A 22,327-nucleotide genomic window follows, 5' to 3' on the forward strand; every position below is an offset into this window, starting at 1 on the left:
GTGTCTCTGTAAGGAGGGCGATGTCTGGTGAGTGTCTAATTAGTTGTTGGAGGACTAGCCGTCTTTTAATCCCAGAGCCCAGCCTGTTCACATTCCGGGTGAGCAGGGTAAGGTGGCTGTCATGTGCCATTGGTGTGTATATAGAGATAACATTCGCCAGGGGGGGTTGGGTTCCTGGCCGAGGGCTCATCTGCGGCCCCGGCGCACCAATGGTGGCACTCTGTCCATCCATAGCCCGCCCCATCCCAGCCCTCCCGCCAGTGGTTCAGACCCTTACCCAACCTTGAGTTGTGAGTGCGATTGCCTCGGCCGTTTCCAAAAGAACAACTTACCCCACCCCCCACCCCGTACTTCTCCCCCTAACCTGAAGTACCTGTAACCCGAACCTAGCACCAACGTGGTGCATGACAAAACCTTAACATGGACCATTATAGGGCAATAGCCCGGGCTGTAGTGAAGAGGACACCGCGGAGAGGCGGCGGCCGCAGGGAGCTCTCCCCTTTAATACAACGGACCCTTCCAGGAGTTAGGGTGCATCAGTGATTCACAGGGTACCTCCGAAGGGCAGCAGTCGCTGGTCGCATCCTCTTTGAGTGTCAACACTTTGGAAGATTGTGCTGCAGCCCAGCAGCGCAGTGTGGGGACTTCACCCGTTCTCTGTGGTGCTTTCAACGGGGTACAGTGCCGTTTCGGGTTCCGGGCCTGTGGGGTTTGAGCAGGGTGTGGGCTGTTTAGGCCTCGGTTTCTGCCCAGATGGACCGGGAGGCGATCAGGCCCATTTAGGATTTGAGTTTCAAGCCATTCCCATGCTTCTTTGGGATTGTAAAACAGGTGGGTAGTGCCGTCATGATGGACTTTAAGTAATGCAGGGAAAAAGAGGGCGTATTTGATTGACACGGATTGGAGATTTTTCTTCACGGAGTCGAAGCACTGACGGGCTTTCTGGACCTCCTTAGTGTAGTCTGGGTAAAACCCAACGCGGTATCCATTGTATGTGATTGGGCCCGAGGCACGGGCCATTTGGAGGATAGCGTCCTGATCCCGGAAGTTTAAAAACTGTGCAATGATTGTCCTCAGTGGGGCTCCGGGGGTGGGCCGCCCAGCCAATCTTCTAGGAAAAGTTCAGTGCTGGGTCCTTCCTCTTTCTCCGCAATTGTGAGGATCCTTAGATTATTGTGTTGCACCCTTCCTTCGCTACCTTCTGCACGGTATTTGAGCTGGTCTACTTTCCTGGAGATTGCTGCTAGTTGTTGCTCCAGTTGGCGAACTGTGTCTTCCGTGTCCGATATCCTTTGCTCAGATTCCCCAACTCTGGATGACAGATTGAGAAGGTCTTGGCGGAGGATGGACACCTCAGAGGACAGCCCTCTGATCTTCAGTTCCAAGGACGTCCTTGAGTTGCCAATCGCCTTCATGACGTTGGTGAGTGAAATTGAAGGGTCCTGATTTACTTCCCCAGGCTCATCCGGGTTTTGCATCACAGGTCGGAATGGGGGTCCTACTGTAAAGAGGTCCATTTTGCTCTGTAGGGCCTGTCTCTTGGCCTTCACTTTACCCATGAGGCTGCTTGTATGTATTCCGTGAGGCACCGGGTAGATTCCGTCCACTGGTGGGACCTGATAAGGCCCGGCGTGAGAACTGTGCGTGTCCGGCTTCTGTGATACCGACGTATGCTGGGGCGGTGGGACAGACAGGTCCTATATTTGCACGGGTACTGATAGGGCTTCCCCCTGCTGCACGAGGGTAGGTCCCTCACCCCCAGTCCTCCAGGAGGAGCGTAGAGTTGGGAGTTGTATGCACTTTGGGTGCGGTTCAGAGCATGGATATTGGTGTGCCTACTTGTGGCTGGTAGTCGCAGCAGTGTGGTCAGAGTCTTGAAGCCTTTCCTTAGGCCTCCCTATCCAGCCGGTCAAGTGGACTTGGGAGGGGGGTCCCCAGACCGCACCCGGTTGCTGTTGGACGGGTCGTAGGGTGATATGGGTGGTCGGCGGTGTGTCCTCAGGTAGGAATGGGCCACCTGTCACCCAGAAGCCGGCATCTGCAGAAGTGTCGCCCCAAGGGTCTCACTGGTAGGGTGTATCCGTCGCGTGCCTTGTGGGCAGTGGTGCGGTGATCCCAGTGCCGGGTCTTGAGTATATGGAGCGCCCACCTCAACCTGCTACTTTGAGCTCACAGCACGTGGGTCCGTTGCGTGGATCACCTCACCTGCTGCAGGGTTTGTGGCCAGGGGCGCTGGGGATCCACTGTGCACCAGGAAGGTGGTGCTGTCATTTTCCCAGTGGTGGGGCGGGCCTGCACTCCAGAGTGCCCCCCTGCTTGTTCCCTGGTGGTCTATTTCGGCCCAGGCTCAGAATCTGGTCCCTATGCCTGGCCGTTAATGCAGGTGGGGGGAACCGGCCCGCCACCGTCAACCGGCCTGCGGGATGATGTCTGGATCTTCGTGCACAGGGGGCCTCTCACCTGGTCTGCTGGTGTGCGTCGTAGCTTCCCCCGTCTCCGCGGTTGGGGCCGGGTGGGAGGAGGGGATTACGTGCGACTTCAGGAGCTGTCACGGGCAGTGCAGCAGGATGGATCCACCTCGCGCTGCCAGTCTCCCGGCAGTGGCATGCTTTCCGTCTCCCGCACTCTGGTCGTGAACTTGCAGCCGTGCGGGTTGTGATGGCTAGAAGTCAGGCATGCGGGCGGCTTGCCCGTTCAGATCGGACAAGGTGGCGGCCATCACCCCATCTAGGTTCCTCCGTCAGTTTGTCCCTTTCCGGGCCCCGATTCGCTGCAGAATTGGAGCGGGTAGCACACGGGCGGTACCTCTGTGGTATCGTTCTGATTCTGCCCAGGGATGGTGCCTGGGGGCTAGGGCACAGCAGGATATTGGCCGTCGGGAGCCAGCGAACTAGGTCTTCAAGCTTGGCTCGCGCATGCGCAGTCCTCGGGGTTGGTCTATTGACTAAAGAAAATTATGAAAATGCTGCGGGTGGCAGTTTCCTTCCCAGGGCTCTGGACCCAAAGCTGTAGCAATATTTATGAGTTCCTCATTCAACCGATGGCTTTCATTTCTGTATTTCGAGACTCTGTTCTTCTAGTTGTTTACCTGTAGACTATTATGCCATACTGCTGCTGTTAGTTTGGTATTCCAGCGAAATGAGGCTTGTAGCTTATGGTGATCACTTAAATTAGAGTCACCCACTACTAGCTCATCGCACAGATGAAATAAACTCAGAGATACAACAATGTAATCCAGAGTGGATCTGATGTTGCCGTGTAACCAGGTGTATGCTGGCGGAACATCTCCCTCTATGTTACCATTAAGTAACCTTAAGTCCCATTCTTTAAAGAAGGAGCACCATTTTTTCCCATTTGCACTTATTGTTCTTGCTTTGTACAAATGACACCCTGGATTGTATGGAACACACTGAGAATTCAGATCCCCTGCAACCAGTATATGTGAATCCGGGTAAATGGCTTTGATATATGTAAGAAGTTCGCCCAGGGAATCTTGGTAGACTGAGAGTTCTGTACATGCGGGATTCCAATATAGGTTAATCACCAGCAGTTCTTTCATCCCGGCGGTTGATGGCGCCTTCAATTTTGCAGCTGAAATGCCGTCCTGATTACATGGGCCCTCATTACGACCCTGGCGGAAATCGAAAAACGATGGCGGAAATGCAATACCGCCATCGAATAGCGCTCGGTGCGATTATGACCCATCACCGTAAAGTACGATGCCATTAGCGACACCGTAGTGAACGCCAACGCTAACTGCACCAAGTACGCGCACGCGCGCCATGCCAAACCGTAATTACCACCATGGCGCAACGGTACGCGAATTCTGACCCTAGCGGACATGTACCTAACGCCATCAAGCATGGCGGAAAGTACCATTCCGCCATGGTGAGAAGTACGGCATCGCGAACCAACCGTAAAAGGCCCTACTGAGTGCCTGTACACCACTCCCTGGCCACATTGCACAACTCCTCGTAGGTGCAATGAAGTCACACAATGCAACCAGTGAAATGTACAAGTCACCCATGCATGCCAACGAACAAATGAATCTAGGGGCTCCAAGTGCCTTGTGAGTGGCCATCCATATTTGCCATGGCACCATTGCCGCACTGATGCAGCACAGGCATGTGAAGGTTCAAGTCCAGCAACATGAACTGAAATATGAGACAAACAAAAACAGGCCCCCCCATCGACTGACACCAGTGTAAGGCAACATTCAAAGCAGTATCCTGAGTGAGACTGCACCAGCCCTGTACTCCTGCCAGTAAACAAACCAACCATCAGCATAAGCATGTACCACACAAGTTGGCAGAGTGACTGAGCAGCCAGGCTCATCTCAAGAGGGGCCAATGGGAGCTGCAGGGCACAGATGGCACGAATACAGAAGCTATTCCAATGGACATGACCTCAGTCTCCCTCCAAGAAACGCACGCAAACACAGGCACCTGTGACCAGCCATATTCTGATAATCACATCATTCCACCAATCCACCTGGCTGACCGGCATCTGTTACACAAAAGCTAATCCCCCGCCCCTGAGCATGACATCATTAAAACAGTCATAATGGTAGCCCCTATCCCTGACCACACTGGGCTTCGTAGGCAAACGCGCCCAGTACAGTACCACGCAACTATACTCAGAAGCCGGAACCCAATGCAGATCTTCTCACAATACATCGCTCCACAAATAGGAATATGCTACATTACTTGCAAAGAAGAACGCTACACGGTTAATATCAGAATAGAAATTTAATGCACAACAAAATCACCAAGCCCATACAGCCATTAGGTCATGTACTCCAAAATATATTTCATTATTGTGGGCTGCATCCGCAATAAATGACCAGCTTCTTCTTGTGTGACGCCCTGTTCCTTCATGGTACACAGGGGCTACATTCACGTTCAAAAAGGCAACATGGAAGCGCCTCGAACCGCAGGGCCGTCCCATTAGGTAGGCACTAGTCCAGCTGAAAGGTCGACATGTTGCTCCTAGCCACTAGTACTGCGTAAGGGCATGTGGCCCATTGGCGATCGTCCCACAAGATCGTAATGGTGCTCCACTGATTAACACGAAGCAGCAGGTGTCGGGAGTAAAAGCCATCTGCAGGAGTGGCATACAGATGGCAGCGGCAAAAGGGGAGGAGATACCTGTCACCCAAATGAAATGAAAAAGAATAGTATGGGCATCAGAACTTCATTTGAATTACTCACTTCAATGATCACACTAAATCCACAGCCATATGCATGCTAGCCCACTCAAAAGGATTATTCCCACCCAAAAATCACTTGCGAATCATAACTATAAAAATCGAGGTGAAAACACTATTACAAACGAGTGTTTGTGTGCATGCGTCTGTCAAAACAGAATCCATTAGATGGGATTAGTAACGTGCATAGACACAAGTGTTTGAAGGCGCGTCGAGACAGGGAGGGTTCAACAAGGGCAGATAGACGATGGTCCCACTATGGCAGCTCTGCATCACATAGCGCAGGGGAGGTGGATAGATTCAAAAAAGCCCTGTACATGGCAAACTCTCCATTAAATCATCTGTCCATGCATCCATACATCATTCCCTCATCCCGGAATGAAAACGCCTGATTATTTACTCACATAACATGTGAAATTTCCATTGAGTCTGTGCGTAATGCAGTCTGCAAAATCCACTGTGCTCCAGGCCGGAATTCCAGTGTTGTGAAGTAACATGTATTTGGGAACGTCCTGCCTTATCGTCCACTACGCTATTGCGCATCCCATACTATTCATATCAATCATTGCATTCACGCCATGGCCCCTGTCCCAAGGACATTAAACAATAGAACGTTATATTTGCAGTCAGACCTGTGGGCGTCTCCTCGCCGCTAGCTGAAAACCGAAAGCGCCGTCCTTCGAATTCCTCATTTGCAACATCACGTCGAAAAGGCATCTGTGACCGCTTGAAATCACAAATTCATCCATGTAGTGCGGCAGTGTGTGAAAATGGCAACTGGCTTCACTCACAAATGGGACGCCCCGCCCGTCGGTGAACCTCGGTACAGTGCTGCATGAGGGTCCACCGTTAATCGAGTACTACATTCCACTGACCCTTCACAAGTTTGTTCGCGACTGCAAAGATAGTATGTGAAACAATGGGACCATAGCAGAATGAACATATGAACCAATATTTCACTGCCATCGGGATCAAATACATGATTGCAATAGCAAGATGCCATGCGTCGAATTGCAGCGTTGTGTGCGGGACGTGCTCGCCCAAAGGGGATTGCAGCTTGCACAGGTGGAATGAATCACCACAGGTGGAGGCTATACAGCCTGAAAACACATAAATTGCACACCCAACCCCCTCCCACAACCACACCCACTCCAAAATGCTACCGGCAGGACTAGCGATGTTGGCCCTGGGGGACCTGATAGCACTGCAAGTACTCCAACTTCAAGAAGAAGACGAACACCAACTACTACAACAACCGGCCGCACAGAGGAGACGCAGGAGGAGGAGGAGGGCAAGGCAGGGCCAGCAAGGCCCGCCAGCACAGCCACTAGCACCACGCAGGCAGCCCGCAATCCCACGCCTCCGGGCACATCCGTTCAACCTCACGGATGAGCAGATCCACACCCTCTACCGTTTGGACCGGGACACCATAACCGCCATTGTGGACATGACACAGGCTGACCTTGTCAGCATGATAGATAGCCCAACCGCCATCCCACCCCTACTGAAGGTGGTGTCTGTACTCCACTTCCTGGCCACAGGCACCTACCAGCACACAGTCGGACAGTTGCATGGCATTTCACAGCCAGTGTTCTCACGGACACTATTGCAAGTGCTCGATGCCCTCCTGAAGCACGCAGACGACTACATCTCTCTACCACGCTCGGAGCAGGAAATTACGAACACAAAAGTGGGATTCCATGCACTTGGCGGCATACCGGGTTGCATTGGTGCCATCGACTGCACCCATGTGGAATTGGTCGTCCCACATGCCATGGAGGCCCAGTACCGCAACCGGAAACAATTTCATTCTCTTAATGTACAAATGGTGTGTGACTCCAACAGGATCATTACACATTGTTGTGCCCGATTTCCTGGATCAACCCATGATTCTATGGTCTTGAGGAACTCTACAATACCACGCTACATGGAGCGACACGCAGGGAACAGATCCTGGCTACTCGGTGAGTCTCATTTCATGCATGATAATGTGGGGTATGTGATGCGGCAATGACCTGGCAGGAAGGGGGGGGGTGCGTACGTAGCAATGTCATTCCACAAACATCCTTTATTGTCCACATACAGGTGATGCCGGGTATCCACTGAAGAGATGGCTCCTTACACCACTCCGGAACCCACAGAACCAGCATGAGGAGGACTACAACCATGCCCACTCACGTACCCGTGTAGTCATAGAACAGGCCTTCGGCCAACTGAAGACTCGTTTCCGCTGCCTCAGCAGGTCTGGCGGGGCACTCCTGTACCGCCATGAGAAGGTTGCAAAGATGGTCATGGCATGTGTCATGCTACACAACATGTGCGTACGTAGAAATGTGCCCATGCCCCCTGATGCAGAACTGCAAGCACCTGAAGATGGTCATGATGAGGGTGGGGATGTGGCAGCACCTCAAGGAGTCCGCGAGGCACAGGAGGGCCGTGACATTCGTCAGATTCTCATTGATTCATGCTTCTAGCACTCACGCCTGGTGGCTGATACATGGACACGGGACTTGTGGCACTGTGTGTGTCTGGAACATGCACAATATGGACTGTACGCCTATGAAGGCCTCGTACACAAAGATCAATGTCCACACATCTCATTGGATGATTGTGCAATGTTTATAGCATATGTGAAATTATGTTACACACCCCATCGACCCGCCACCCAAGTGAGCCCAACACACACCCTCCACCCTCCTACCTCCCCCCCGAACACCAGTGTCCAAAGATGCTCATTGTCAGTGGGCAGACGCTATTGCAAGCCCCCTCTCCGGGTATCAGGGGCACCCCTGCCTGTGGAGCGCAGGTTCCTCCCAGATCTACGTTGGGGGCTGCCCTGGACGGAACTTGCAACGGATGATGTCTCTGCCTGCTCACGTCCATGCATGTCCCTAAGGGTTTGTGAGAGCTCAGTGAGCACACGGCACACAGCGGCAAGTTCAGCACATACGTCTTTGGACGTCGCATGCAGTTCCCCCCTCAGGCTCTCGGTGCTTCTCTCCATTTGTACTCTCAGGCTCTCGGTGCTTCTCTCCATTTGTGCCCTTAGTGTCTCTGTACTTCACTCCATTTCTGCCCTAAGTGTCTCAGTTGATGTTTCTATGGCTGCCTTAGTACCCCCACATTCATCAGCATGGTCCTTGAGGAGCGTGGCCAGTTGCTGCTGTTGCACGATCACCTGGTCGAGGGACTGTTGCCTCTGCTGTGCCATGGCCATTTGCGGTGGTGTCACAGAGGGGCTGATCACCTCATGTTGCCTTGCCACAGGGCTTGTGGGGGATGGCCAGTCATCGTCTTGTGGGTGCCCCTGCGTGGTATCCTCATGGTGTACGGGATGAAACAAACAGGGGGATTGAGACAGGTCATGGATGGATCCTACATCGACATCCCCGTTTTCTGTGTCGGAGCATGCTGCCATTAATGCAGTGTCACCTATGGTGCTGCTGCCACCAGAAGCAGTGCCTTCTGTGGCATCCATTGGGGGGACCTGTGGTGGTGCTGTTGTGGGCATGCTGGCTGCTGGGGTGCCTGTTGAAGTTCCCACCTGTGTGCTGCCACTTGATTTGTGCTGCTGCCGTGTCTTGATCCGTGCAGCTGAGGTGGAGGGTCTTTGGCCGTTGGTCTTGGCCCTCTTTGCAGGTGTGCTGGTAGGGGTGTCCTGGAGCTCGTCGTTTGAATCGGACCCTGTGGTGGAGTAAAAGAGGGCGAGCGTTATTAATGGGTCTGTGGAAATTGGAATGGCAATGTATCACATGCATTGGGGTGGTACCTGAGGGTGATTTGGGTCAGGGCCTTGGAGGTGGTTTCATTTTTGTGTGGATTGAGGATGCAGTTGTTTTGCAGCCTGCAGTTAGGGTGTGCCTGCTGCACGTGTAGAGGGTGTTTTTAGGATTTTTAATTATTTATGTATTTAATGTGACTTTTAAAGTGCGCTATCAGGCCAATGTATGTGGGCGTTCTCCTGGACATGTGTTACTGTTGCACTATGTGGACACATGGTACTTCACATGATTGGACATTGTGGATTTAGCATTGTTTTATTTGGGCCACCTACCTGATTCTTCGGATGTCTGCACTCCTTTCTCCATCCCTCCGACTCCCTCTATACTCTCCATTCCAATGGTGGAGGCACAGATTTCTTCCCAGGGGGTCAACTTGATGGGTGATTCCGATCCTCCACCGGTAGCTGTGGCAATGTTACGGTTGGCGGATAGTATGCTCCGTACGCGTATCCGCAAGTCGTCCCATCGCTTTCTGCATTGCTGTGGGTTGCGGGGTGCGGTCCCCACCGCACTTACCCGCTGTGCCACCAGGGCCCATATGGCCTTCTTGTTCGCAAGTGCCGTCCTGGTCATTTGCGTCGAGAAGACGACGGCAGCATTCTCCTGGAGGGTCTCTGTGAGCACGGTGAGTTCCTCACGGGAGAAGTGGACCTGCCGCTTGCGGTCGCACGCTTTTTTCGCTACTTTTCCCATTTTTATTGCTTTCACTAGGGTGGATGACGGGTTGGGATGTGTCTCAGGGTAGTATTTTTTAGGGTTGTGTGGGAATTCTGATTTTATAGGTGTACGGCGTGCTGTTTCCCGTTCCGGGACCATGTTTTTACTTCCGTTTCCGTATATTTACGGTCACCGTACTTTCCGATTGCCGCTCATTACGGTGACCGCTAAGATGGGTGGCGGAATTGCACCTAGGGCGCCGTACGACGGCGGTGAGGGGCGTTTTGGGGACATTTCCGCCTTCGCGGACTTTGCACTTCCGCCATGGCGTAGTGCTCGTGCCCGATGGGTCGGAATTAGCCGCACTTTACTCCGTCGTGCAATGGCGGAAACGCTATTTACGCTATGGCGGTCAGATCAGTCACTTTCCGCCAGGGTCGTAATGAGGGCCATGGTGTTTTTAAGACTTGTTTAAAGAAATCTGATCTACAGGCCATAAGTAGCCCCCCTTTTGGTCTACCCTTTCACGTCATTGTTGCTGCTTGACTCACCATTGTGAAGCCTTCTAATTCTGGTGCATGCATTAACCAGGTTTCTTGGAAAAGGATCAAGTCAAGATTTAGTAGACTTACACAATTTTACTATTAGCCAAGCCGTAGAAAACATTGCGCCCCTAAAAATGTGCAACAGCAAACCGATAGCTCACCTTAACTCATGGTTTACACCTAATCCCAAAGATCTACAGGCTGAAAAAAGGAGAGTTGAATCCCTCTGGAAAAACCAATCTACAGCTTCAAACAAAGAATATCTCTTGAAAACGACTGCTAAATATAAAGCGAAAAATCCTCCAAACTAAACGTGATACATACAATGATAGGATTAGCAAAGCTAGCTCTTGTGGAGGGCTAACGCAATGCAGGCAAGCGGCTCTTCAATAAGCACACAGAGCCGACGTGCCATGGAACGTTACTTTATTCTGAACAACCGGCAACTGCCGGAAACATGTACCCGCCCCTCCCTAACCCCAACGTCATGTCCTCTCTTTCTTCCGCGCGCATGGGCCTCAACTAGGCCCTGCCCACATAATGATGTGAACTCGCGGACAGCTCTAGTACAAGAATCCCCTATTCCACCAAATGACACATGTATCAAGGATAAGACCTGGTGTACAAATATACAAAATGCATTGTCCAACAAAAAATGTCTTCTTCAAGACAAAATAGAAGCCAAAAAACAGAACCTTCTTTATCCCTGTACTTCACAGAGACCTCAATCAGACTCTACTAAACCCCCTATGCGATTCAAATTTGCTCAAGTCTCCATCCAGGAAGGGAAAGACATCATAGCCTCGCTTAATCTTTCCAGATTGCAAGGCGATATCTGCCCGGCAACAATAATTAAAGAGGCCGCTAGAGACTTAACCCCGTTCATCACCAATCTAATCAATTCTTCATTTAAAACTTGCACTGTAGCTACCAACCTTAAGAACGCCTGAGTCCTCCCACTTTTAAAGAAACCAAATTTATATATCCCGACTAATTATAGACCCATAACAACAGTCCCATTCCTGTTAAAAATCATTGAAAAGACAGCTTACCTCCAGATACAGCCCTACCTAGAGACTTACAAACTCCTGGGACTCTGGCAGTCTGGCTTCAGACCTAAACATGGCACGGAAACTGCCCTAATTGATCTAAAAAACCAAACTAAACCTGTCGTCCGCCTCGATCTGGTGAATCATAAAGTGCTTTGTAATCACTTGCCTACAGATGCCCACTTCTCCCTGGAAGCAACGGCCTGGATTCAATCCTTTCTGGATAATCGGTCGATGAGGGTCTTCTCTCCCTCTGCATCAGCGGAACCAGTGCCTATTACATTCGGAGTACGGCAAGGCTTGTGCGCATCACCTACAATGTACAATATTTTCACTAAGCCTTTGTTCGATGACCTAGACAATCTGGCTGTCACCTACACTAACTATGCAGATGACACCCAGATTCTCATTCCTATGTCTGGTGATTAGGACAGTGACTTGGCCTTGGTGAATAAAATCTATCTGATCATTTAGACATGGATGGCCTCTCACGGCCTTTGTATGAATAATGAAAAGACAGAGCTCCTGCTCATGGGAGCACTTGCCAGACTCAACAAACTAAGTAATCAGTTTCAGTCCTTTAACATTGATGTTATTGATATCAAAGTGGCTGAGGAAGTAAAAAACGTTGGGCTTCTACCTAGACTCAGACTTGAATATGCACAGGCAAATCAACGCCACAGCATCTGCAACAGCATATACCTGTAAATTAATCCATGCCTGTAAACCATTATTATCTACAGCCAGCTGCATTACCCTAGCAAGAGCATTAATCCTCTCGAAACTTGACTACTGTAATGCACTCTATCTTGGCTCAAGTAAACATAATGTGAACAAACTTTACATTTTACAGAATAATGCCCTAAGAACTGTGCTAAGCATTCCTAGAAGACAAGACATCTCAGAGGCCAGACGTAACAGTAATTGGCTCTCAATCAAGGACAGGATACAGTTCAAAGTAGTTTCCCTTACCCACAAACGCCTAACCAATTCGGCCCCCAAATACCTAATGGATAAACTTGTTAAAAACACATCGACATGCCCTATCAGGACACTACACTTGTTTTGTCTGAAAGTCCCTAGATACAAGCTCAAGAAAGTAGGGGGACGTAGCTTTCCTGTTATGGCAGCTCAGCTATGAAATTCCTTGCCTACAACCCTAAGAGCTGACCAATCCTTCTTCAGCTTCAGAAAAAATACCAAAAGCTGGCTCCTGGCTCATGATCTATAATTGGCACTAGACCATCCTTGTTAGCTGTTACAACACCAAGTGGTTTGTATCTCTCTGAAGCAATAGAATCTCCAGGACCTTATATGTAGAAGGCTCTAGAAATACAACCCACTTTGTAAAAACATAAGAATGTACAGTAGGTTCGCTCAGTCAGTGGTGGCCTCATATAAATATAAATGGCAATGAAATAATGAACTAAAAGATTTCTCACTGTACTCCAACATCCATTTTTCCTTTCCAATATCCTAGGATTCATTCCTGTTTAATTCTTATTTTTATTTCCATTTTCACTCTTCTGACGACTTCCATTTTTGAAAATGGAAATATTTTGATAAATATGTGCATTTATTTTTTGCATTTATAGCAGCGCGCCAAACCTTCAGGTATCAGGGCGTTAGTTACAGTAAGTGCTTAGAACACATCACACAGTGCAAGAAATCGTATTGGTTGCAGAGTAATGGTCAGTGGTAGGAGCATGCTTTGGCAAGTCTCGCCTCATGGTACAGGAGGCTACATTAGGCATACAGATACATGAATGTCAAAGTAAGGGTAAATGCATAGTCTAGGAAAGCCACGCATCATGGTACGGGGGACTACATTAGGCATGCAGATATATGAATGTCAAAGTAAGGGTAAATGCATAGTCTAGGAAAGCCACGCCTCATGATACAGGGGGCTACATTAGGCATGCAGATATATGAATGTCAAAGTAAGGGTAAATGCATAGTCTAGGAAAGCCACGCCTCATGGTACGGGGGGCTACATTAGGCATGCAGATATATGAATGTCAAAGTAAGGGTAAATGCATAGTCTAGGAAAGCCACGCCTCATGATACAGGGGGCTACATTAGGCATGCAGATATATGAATGTCAAAGTAAGGGTAAATGCATAGTCTAGGAAAGCCACACCTCATGGTACGGGGGGCTACATTAGGCATGCAGATATATAAATGTCAAAGTAAGGGTAAATGCATAGTCTAGGAAAGCCATGCCTCATGGTACGGGGGGCTACATTAGGCATACAGACATATGAATGTCATAGTAAGGGTAAATGCATAGTCTAGGAAAGCCATGCCTCATAGTACAGGGCTATATTAAACATACAGATACATGTTAGCACAGTTAAAGGGTGAGTACACGTAAGTCAATTACACCAGGGCACTACAACAGATATGCATGGTCAATCAGATAGGTACATTGGCCCTCATTACAACCCAGGCGGTAAGTGTTTAACGGCGCCGTAAAGAGCGTCGGCGCCGTAAAACACTTACCGCCTGATTACAAGGTCCCTTAGCGGGATGGTGACTTTAACGCCTGCTTTTTGCAGGCGTTAAAAACCAACCTGCTAAGGGACCTTAGCGATAAGTACGGCAACCGTAATTTACGGTGCCGTAATTATCGCTTTCCCCATTCCCATTATGCCCTATGGGGCAAAAATGGGAATGGGGAAGGGGCCATTGGTGAATGAGGAATTACCGCCCAACTCACCTTGTAATTGGGCGGTAATTCCGCCATCCACCATGGCGGAATCGTAACCTTAGCGGCATGGACCATGGTGCTAATAGCACCATGGTCCTCCGCCAAGGTTGTAATGAGGGCCATAGTCTGGGAAGACATGCCTCAAGCTGCAAGGGGCTACATCAAAGATACAGTTTTTTTGCAGTAGGGTAAAATAAACAAGCCGTTACAGCGTGCCAAACCCAGATGCATCAGGCCACTGGTTACAGAGAGTACTTAGAACAAATGATAGAGTGCAAGAAATCGTTTCGGTTACAGCATAATGGTCGGTGGTAGGAGCATGCTTTGGCAAGCCTCGCCTCATTGTACGGGGGGTGCTTCAGACGTGCATATGCTTATAAGAAAGTAGGTATATGTATATGGTATAGGTTGCAAAACAGCGAAGGACTTCCAAGTCAAAATCGGTTATACGTGTGGTCATGAAGGAAGGGAAGCAGCGAGCACAGAAACAATGCAACATATACATGAGGTAGATGAGACAAGGGAGAAAAGGGAGCATGAAGAAAGTGCCCGGCATAATGAGAAGTGTGTATGGTGGAAAAGTCACACCCAATGTCATTAAATTGCACGCAAACATGGCAAGATCAACATTATAGTCTGGTGTAACAGCATGACAAGCAAGGAGGCGAAAGAGATGAGCATTATTAAGAGAAAGTGAGTCATAAAAGGAAAGGGAGCAAGTTCAGGATACAGAGCGATCAGATCTAGAGCCAAAGGAAATAGTGAAGAGGAAGGAAGCCTGTGGAAGTGGGATCGACGGCCTTCCTTACCAACTATGCGGGCAGGAGTGGCAGCCGGTTACAGATCAGGACAAAGGGGCATAGCGTAGCGCCGTAAACCCCGGACAGGCCTAGACAGGGGAAGATCCTAGCCCTTAGTTGCAAACCTTTGCTGTGCATGTGGTGTTATATGTTGCTTGGGTTTACCCTCTGCACTACTGCTATTTCAAGTCTGTTGCATGGATGCCAACCTGTCCGGTTCCATTCTGTAGGTGTTATTCCAGTCCTGACTTTACATTCTGTATCTGGTAGTCCTGGATGTTACCATTTTAAACTCAGGACTACAAGTCACACAATGCAAAGTTAAAGCCAGGAGTGTCGCAGTAGCTCCCAAATGTATTTATTTATTTATTTATTGTTTATTACTCGTGAAAGCCCCGCAGGCATCAGAGTGCCACAAGATCACATGGGACAGCACATAAAGCATGAGATCCTATAAGAAAAGAACAGACGTAGGAAATCTACACAAACAGAAATGTTCTAAATTTCCTAGGGAAAGATGCTATGTTTTTCTCTGAGCGCAAAGCTAGAGGCAGAAGATTCCATGCGCCAGCGAGCAGAACAGGAACTGACCTGCCGTCACCTCTGACTGGATTAGGTCGTTGGCTGGCCAGCAGCGGACAGTTGCTTGATCTAAGCGATCTTTTGGGCTGATAAATAGTTAATCTGTTGTCGGGGGGAAATTCTGCCGGGGTCGGCCGGGCCGTCCGCAGACCTCCGGGCAGGGAGGCCCCAACACCTCCCGTATATCCCAGGTGTGAGATAGAGTATGAGACGCACACAAGGAGCAAGGCGACTCTGCTGTTTATTATGCAAACGGCAGGGATGGGTCAAGGAGCGTACGCGTTCGTCCTGACACACACATAATCGTGGGGCTCGCAGGCCCTTTTTACTACCTTATGACGCGCTACTTGCGTCACTTCAGAAAGTTAACAAAAAACATATCGCCACTCTTAATTGGTTGCTCGAGTGGTAGGGTTAGTATAGTACACATATAGAGAATGATATTAGTGGTCAAGGTGTAGTCAGGTGGTATATCTGGGTTGTCCCTTCAATTAGATACATAAGAATTGTTACATGAAGACCCCTGAGGATTGGCTAATGTTACTGACGTCTGAGATAAGAGCCCCATGTTCTGATTGGTGCATCCGTGAGCTCCCCAGCCTGGGACCACCGTTGTTCCCAGCTCTCGGTGTACCTGTGTTTGCAACAATGTTTCAATATGGGTACATGCAGACAATGTGAGGATTTATTCATAGGTGGGAGCTGACCGTTCCCACTGTAGCAGGTGTCCATTGAGCCTTTCAAGTGTCCCGGCCTGTGTCTCGTAGTGAGGGACCCAGACGCCCTTTCTCTCCTGGGTTTTGGCATCTCGTCAGGTTCGGCTTGGTCACGTGAGGCGGGACCGTGTTTGAGGCAGAATTCTGCACAATTAATATTGTTTTTCCACTGTGTGTCTGGTTTAATTTGTAGATATGATTTTAACGTTGGTACGCGGAGTGCGAGGTTGCAACATCGTGCCTTTGATGATTTGTTCTTGGATGTGGGTTTGCAACATTGCGACCTTGGCTGGTTGCTCCACCAGGCTCATTCTGCAGGATCAGCAACCTGACTTTTGCTTTGTTAATGTCCACGGAACTCTTGCTTGAGGCCTACTTGGGCCTGGTGCATAAGTGATCCATTTCGTGCATGGGTGCTTTAGATTATAGTGGCATATATTTCCATGACCAATATCGTGTTTCCATTATACCTCTCATGGTGGTAACGGGTTTCAAGGGAAGCGTGAGCAAGCGTTATAGATGAGTTCATGATGCGTCTTGCGTTTCTGCACTCTGAAAGCCTATGTAAAAATAATAAAGATGCACGTCCGTGAATATGCCTGTCGCCTACGTCAGAGCACTGAGTATGTTCTTCGTGTAGATTGGTGTGGAAATGTTAAGTGTGTATATTTGTACAGATGTGCTTCCCGTCGTCTAGGTCGTCATGGCATCTCTAACGACGTGTGGTTTTTAGTCTAGCTGATCCGAGCCACAGGTGTCGGCATGGCCAGTGCGGGCTGCTGGGCAGGCAGGTGGACACATCCGTATGTTCCTGTACCAGGGTACCTGGTCGTCTGGTAACTGGACAAACTCTTCTCGCGGCGGGTGTCTGGGCCGTGACCCTCTAGGCCAAGCGCGAGAGGTGAAGGACGGGAGCCTGGTCTTCCATTCTCCCACTTCAGTCCCCCCTCTGGTCGACTTGTCGACCACAAACATATCCTTCTCGTTATCTCCTCTTACTCTCCATATCTTAGTTATCCCTCCGAGATGTCCATAATGGTTCACATGATCTTCAAATGACCAATACATGTATTCACATGTTCCTCCAGGAGTACAGTATACCCATCTTCCTATGTAGCTCCTGGGGTTCCTTGGATTCTCGATCTTCACTGATGGTGGGTCTAGATGATTGGTGATGATTTGGGTGCGCAACTTCTCCCTTTCTTGTATTATCACACCTGTATGCTGGCCGTCATCTGTTGGCATTAAGGGGTGCATTCCCACCATTTCCAGCAACTCGTCAGTCGTGCGTGCCTTCCGGGCCTTCCAAAATCTAATTATGATCAGGGCAGCTCCAGCCAAAATAGCACATCCCACTATTATTTTCAGTCCATCTGACAGCCAAGATGGCATCCATGACCATAATAGTGAAAACCAGCTCTTATCCTTGTTTACACCGTTACTTTCGTCCATCATTTTGGAGTGCATCTGGGCCAGTTGTGAAACTGCTTCTGTCAGTGTACCATTGTCAGCATCGTTGGCAGGTATGAACGTGCAGCAAGATTGTCCTATCTTTGCACAAACTCCTCCTTCCATTGCTGTGAGAAGGTCCAATACATATCTGTTCTGGAGTGCTACCATCCTGACAGCTCGCAGCTCCTCTTTAATTGCGTTGAACCCATTTACTGTTGAATTGATGGTCATCATTAGTTCCCACCTGGTTATTTGGAGCCATTTTGCGTTTGCGTATGCCTGCAGTCCCGGATGTATTATTGAGGAGAAGAACATTGCTGCTCTGCTGAAAAGTCTGTGTTCTGGCGGTATTGATGTTAGTTCCGTTTCCGACCTTCCCCACAGGTAATTTCCTGTCAACGGCTCTCCTTGTCTTTTTCTCCTATTTAGGACAGTATCATTGCTGTTGGTCCTGTTTCCTTGCTCCTTCTGAAGTGGTGCAGATCTCTTTCTTCTCTTATCTCCTTCATCCATTTTAGGAAATTTCGCCACATCGACATGCTTCTTAGCTCGATAGTTGAGATAGTTTCTTTTGTTACCATGTTGCTGCCAATCACTCCTATCTCCCAGCTGTTGCCCAGGAACACCTTTCCTGTTATCGTCAGTAGCGGCCTCTCCCAGCATCCTTGTTTACCCGGAACTTCAGTGGCGTACCAATCACATGGTAGATACTGCAGTGTTACCTTCTTTGTTTCTCCTTTTGCAGGGCCACTTGTTATGTACCTGAATGCTTCAGCATGTAAACTGGTCTTGTGATAACTCAGATAGGTCTTGAGGAAGTTGTTTTCATATGGGTATGAGTCTCGTGTTTTCCATGTCATGTGCACTACTGTTCCTTGAAATCTTCCTTTCGTTTGGAACAGGGCCAAATATATTATGCACTGTGCTGTCTATTTCTGTGGCAACAAATGTTCGTGAAGCGCTCATGGCGTATGGTATTAATGAGCAAACGTAACAGCTATCCTCAGTTGTCTGCTTACCAATGCGGGTCATGTGCTGGTACCATATGTTGTTTGTGACGTGTGCTGAATCTTGTACATAATTATCAATACCTTTATTGTCTGAGTATGTGCTGCGTTTAACTCTATTTTGCTTGGGTGCAATGTTACTATTACCACCTGACGTAACTCCTGTTGCAGCAGGGGACGGGGGTATATTAAGTTTGGGTGCAGCAATAAAATCAATAGCATAGCTGTACTGCCAGACAGAAGCAGCCAAGAACCCGGTGATCATAAAAATCCCTATTATTTTTATTACATATGCTAATTTCACCGGCATTTTGCTCTTACCTTGCTGCGGTCCTGGCAGCTTATTCTTGCGACGTTATAGTTGCCCGCCTGAAAATTCTCAAAAGTGCTGGTTATTAGATGTTAGTTTTGTTACCTTTAAGCTCTCCCTATCAAGTAGTCATTCAGTGCCCAGGCGAAGAGCTGCTCCCACGCTACTCTAAGTGATGGGTCTCTTAGGACTGGCAAGTATGGGTGGAGGTGGGGCATGTGATATTCTATGGCCAGGAGGAAGGCTGTGTAGTATACACGTACCCTTCTCCTTTTTAAGTATGTTGGCCTCTTTATTTCGTATACAAATTGGTGTGACAATTCTTCTGGGTAGTTATCGTCTGGCAGCACCATCTACACCTGCACACTGAATTTGTTAATTAGCTTTTCTTAACAATACAATATTACGCAGTTCCTGTATGTGCGAGAGAAAAAAAAGAGAACATTCACGTGTTTACATGTGTATTGGTGCAAGCAATGTCCTTCAGTTTTAGTTACCACTGTACTTAGCAGTCAATGGGGGGGGGGTTTGCGCTCAGATGGCGGAAGTATTTTTACTCTTTGAGCGTGTGACCATGGGGTGGGCAGTATGGGGATCACCCCCTTCTTCGTCAGTTATTGTCTCCGAGGGAACAATTGGGTCGTCGTCTGTGGTGGAACTTTCTTCCGCTGTCGGCGATGTTGTTGCTGTTCTTCCAATGGATCTGTCGTTGGCGCTGGGGCGGGTCTGCAGTTTGTAGATCTTTACGTCATGTAGGTGGTTCCATGCACGCTTATCCTTTAGTTTTACTGCTCTTGTTGATACGTCCTCTACCAGATGGGGGCCAGTGAACCTCTTCTGGTTCCACTTTCTATTGAAATTGCGAAGTAGTACGTGGTCACCTTTGGCAAGTTTGCACGAGTTCTCCTTTCCCAATTCCGTACTTTCGTCTTTTTCTTGATTGCTGGTAGACCCGCCCCGTGTGCGCTCGAGCTGTTGAGACACAAACACGACACTAGTAATCAAAGAAGACACATATTGATACATTTCATCACCTAACACATTCGCTGAACTTTCGTTGTCGGTGAATGCCCTTGACGTTGGTGTTAGGGGAAGGCGCATTTGACGTCCAGTAACCACTTCGTGAGGGGTGAGGTGGTGGTCGGACCCTGGCCTGTTTCTGAGTTCAAACAATGCTAACGGAAGGCAATACAACCAACTTTTCTTTGTTGTTTGTTGTATTTTAGCAATTGCCTCCTTCAATAGGCCATTCAGGCGTTCACATACACCATTAGCCTGTGGGTGGTATGCACATGCAAATTTGTGTTTAATGTTCAGCAGGGATGTGATATGCTGGAACATTTCATTTGCGAAATGGGGGCCATTGTCTGATCTTAGCACCTCGCACACTCCCCATCTGGGGAAGACCTCCCTTACTATGAATTTGGCTGCTCTAAACGCATCAGGGTGTGAACAGGGCCCTGCTTCAATCCATCTAGAAAATGGGCATACTACTACAATCATATACCTATTGCCTTTACAGATGTTGATCATATCAACATAGTCAATGTGAAGGTGCCGAAAAGGTCCTTCTGGCCGGGGTATGGTACCTCTTATCACTTTTAGAGTATGACCGGCCGTAAACTGTTGACATGTTAGGCAATTGCTGATAAAATTTGACACATGGGAGGTTAACTCGGGACAAAACCAATCTTCTCGAATTCGTGCTGCAATTATTTCCTTGCCTGTATGGGCAGGGTGGTGTAATTGGCTCAAGGCGGTATTTAACAGTGTCAACGGTATTACAACTTTCCCAGTGCCACCCTGGCGCCATAGTGCGTCGGTTGGTGACATTGTGCATCCTCTTTTCACCCATACTTCTTTTTCGGCCATTGGTGCAGCCGCTTGTAGTTCCATAATCTGAGTGGCTGGGAGATGGGTGTACCCTTCTCTTATTAACATCTCCCTAGCTATTCCCCTCCCTCTCCCTCTCTGTGAGTCTGTGGGGTTCCATATCTCACCAAAATATGCAGCATATTTCGCATGTGCGTCTGCTGCTGCATTTCCTTTTGAGACGTAGTCTTCTCCATTGGTGTGTGCGGTGCATTTTACTAGGGCTAATTCTTGGGGGTCGTTTATTACTTCAATTAGTTCAGCCAACAAGAGGGCATGTTGTACTGGAGTGCCATCAGCTCTCCTAAACCCTCTTCTTCTCCATTTTGATAGCCCTGAGTGGACAGTGGATGTAACATATGCACTGTCAGAATATATAGTTACTCTTTTATTAAAACTTTCCTTTAATGCCAATATTAGTGCAACGAGTTCCGCGGCTTGAGCAGAGTAATGCTGTGGTAATTGTACACACTTCATAGCCACACACACCGGTGCCTCCATCATTTTTACTACTGCTGCCCCAGTCCTTCGTATCCCATCTCCTTGATCAATAGTTGATGACCCATCAATAAACAAAAGCTCACCTCCCTCTAGTGTGTTTTCTTCAACTTTCCTAGCACATGAGTACATTTCAGTTACTTGGGTGCAGTCGTGGGCGTAATCACCCTCTTCAATTACTTCTGCTAGGAACCTTGCAGGGTTAACCATGCTACATCTAACAATTGCTAGTTCAGCTTTAGACAAAATAATCTCATAACCTGATGCCCTCTGTGTCGTTAGTGTGGACTTAGGTTTATTCAATATCGCAAATAATGCATGTTCCACAAATAGTGTAGTTGGACACCCCATAGTTATTGCTGATGCTTTTTCTACTGCAAAAGCAGCTGCAGCAAGACCTTGTTCACAAGAGAAGTGGCCTAACATTATAGGGTCTAAGTGACCGCTGTAAAATGCTACTGGTTTATAGCCCATGCTAGTTTTTTGGGCCAACACTGCTTTCATCACTGCTGAGTTGCAATGTGAAAATATAAAGAAGCGCCGCTCATAGTCTGGGGATGCCAGTACTGGAGCAGTTGATATCGCGTCTTTTAATTCGTCAAATGCCTCCCTCATTTCCATATTCCATCCCAACTTTTTCTCCCCTTTATTTGCTTCCTTCAAACCCTCAAGCAGGGGTCCTATGTATGAGCTATAATCAAATACCCATGCTCTACAGTAGTTGCACAGCCCCAGAAATTGCTGCAGTTCTCTCACAGTCTGTGGCACGGGAGTGCTTGAGATGGCCTGTGCTCTTTGTGGTGCAATCCTTCTTCCATGTTGGGATATCAGTTGGCCAATGTAAAGTACCTGTTCCTGACAGTATTGTATCTTTTCCATGTCTACCTTGTACCCCTTTTCAGCCAATATTGTCAACATTTTTAGGGAGTCCTCTCTACATTTGCTTTCGTTTGTACTGCAAATTATTATGTCATCCACATACTGTAACACTGTGCTTTCCACCTCAACGTTACCCAAATCCATCTGTATTACTCTATTGAAAATTGAGGGTGATTCACAATACCCCTGTGGTAATCTGGTATGTTTCCACTTTGTATTTCGGTAAGTGAAGCTTGTCAAATCTTGTGAGTCTGGGTGTAAT

The sequence above is a fragment of the Ambystoma mexicanum genome, chromosome 8 (genome assembly GCF_040938575.1).
Source record: "Ambystoma mexicanum isolate Mex_15411 chromosome 8, UKY_AmexF1_1, whole genome shotgun sequence".
In the NCBI taxonomy this organism is placed as follows: domain Eukaryota; kingdom Metazoa; phylum Chordata; class Amphibia; order Caudata; family Ambystomatidae; genus Ambystoma; species Ambystoma mexicanum.